Source organism: Oryctolagus cuniculus, chromosome 5 (genome assembly GCF_051225735.1).
Source record: "Oryctolagus cuniculus isolate XC-2025 breed Fujian yellow rabbit chromosome 5, ASM5122573v1, whole genome shotgun sequence".
Taxonomy (NCBI): domain Eukaryota; kingdom Metazoa; phylum Chordata; class Mammalia; order Lagomorpha; family Leporidae; genus Oryctolagus; species Oryctolagus cuniculus.
In genome coordinates this window covers 115,104,913-115,106,793 of record NC_142871.1, presented here as the reverse complement: position 1 = coordinate 115,106,793, position 1,881 = coordinate 115,104,913, and the positions used below count along the sequence as shown (strand labels likewise).

Sequence of the window (1,881 nt, the reverse complement as noted above, 5' to 3'; positions counted from 1 at the left end):
CTCCCTGATCAGTGACAATTAACTGAGCACCTAAAAGGAAACCTGTTGAAGTGAAATGGACACTATGAGGAACAATGACTTGATCAGCCATGTCTTGCCTGTTGAGGAACAACTTACTACTTTATCCCTTTTAATATTTTTTTCTACTTAATACTACTGGTTGAACTCTTTAATCAACAGACAATTATTCTTAGGTGTTGAAATTTAACTGAAAAGTGATCCCTGTTAAATACGAGATTGGGTATAAGAGAGGGAGGAGATGTACAATTTAGGACATGCTCAATCGAACTTGCCCCAAATGGTAGAATTAGAAATGAGCCAGGGGATTACAATTCAATCATATCAAGGTGGCATGTACTAATGCCATCTCACTAGTCAAAGTTATCAGTTTCAGTTCATAACTGATCATAATGATAGGGTTAAGTGTCAAAGGGATTGCATAAACAAGACTAGTGTCTGCAAATAATAATTGATTGAATTAAAAAGGAGAGAATGATCCTACATGGGAAGCAGGATACACAGCAGACTCATAGAATGGCAGATATTCTGAACAGCACTCTGGGCTCAGAATCAGCCCTTAAGGCATTCGGATCTGGCTGAAGAGCCCATGAGAGTTTCTCAGGCATGGAAAGCCAAGACACTCTGGAAAACAAAAACAAAAACAAAAACAAAAACAAAAACAAAAAACAAAAACAAAAAAACCCTAAATGAAAGATCTCTGTGAGTGAGATCCCAGTGGAAAGAATGGGCCATCAAAGAAAGAGGTACCTTTCTCTGAAGGGAGGAGAAAACTTCCACTTTGACTATGGCCTTGACAAAATAAGATCAGGATTGGTGAACTCAAGAGGCTTCCATAGCCTTGGCAGCTCATGACAAGAGCTTCGGGTGTTTCCTGATGACATAAATAAGTTTCAATTGTTAAATCAACAACAGAAGTCACTGTGCACTTACTCCCCATGTAGGATCTTTGTCCTTAATATATTGTACTATTGAATTAGTGGTATAACTGGTACTCAGACAGTACTTTACTCTTTGTGTTTCTGTGTGGGTGCAAACTGTTTAAATCTGTACTTAGTATATACTAAATTTATCTTCTGCATATAAAGATAATTGAACATGAATCTTGATATGAATGGGATGGGAGGGAGATATGATGGGAAGGTTGTGGGTTGGAGGGAGGTTATGGGTGGAAACAGCCACTACAATCCAAAAGTTGTACTTCGGAAATTTATATTTATTAAATAAAAGTTAAAAAAAAGAATCCCAGGATTTTCCCTCCTGTGTGTTTTCGTTTTGCTTCTTCATGGTCGATGATGCCAGCTGAGGTTGTCAGTACAATGAAACAAAACTGGTGGGATGGAAGCTGATTATTCTGCCATTATTCTAGATCTTTCAACTGCACATCAAATCTGGGGCTGATCACTCCACACTTGTTTAACCTGCCGGTGAGGTTCACAATGATCTTTCCAGCACTGTGAACATCAATGATTTCGTATTCACCAGTGTAATCATGCTTCATCATCATAGCCAGAAACCTGATGATGACTTTGGAGCACGGCCTAATATAAAGAACCTGGTGTTTGCCTCTCTTCTTGACACTGTTGATGCTCTTGAGGGCATCGGCCAGGATGTTCATGTACACCATCGTGGTGGCATGAAAGATGGCGAATAGAGGATGGGAGGAGCGAGAGCATGGAGTTATGGGCGAAAAGGAAACTCTTATATACTGTTGTGGGAAGGTAAATTAGTATCGCCCCTATAGAAAACATTGTGAAAATTCCTTTAACAACCAGAAACAAAATTAGCATATAATTCATGAGTTATATAGACAGAGACATGAACACGTTGTATCAAAGAGATACCTACCCCACTATGTTTGTT

General features: G+C 38.9%; 1 pseudogene; it reads right to left on the bottom strand.

Moving 5' to 3' along the window:
• Window positions 1-1,237: 1,237 nt before the first annotated feature.
• On the bottom strand, window positions 1,238-1,645 carry LOC100356977 (small ribosomal subunit protein uS8 pseudogene; annotated as a pseudogene).
• Window positions 1,646-1,881: the final 236 nt, after the last annotated feature.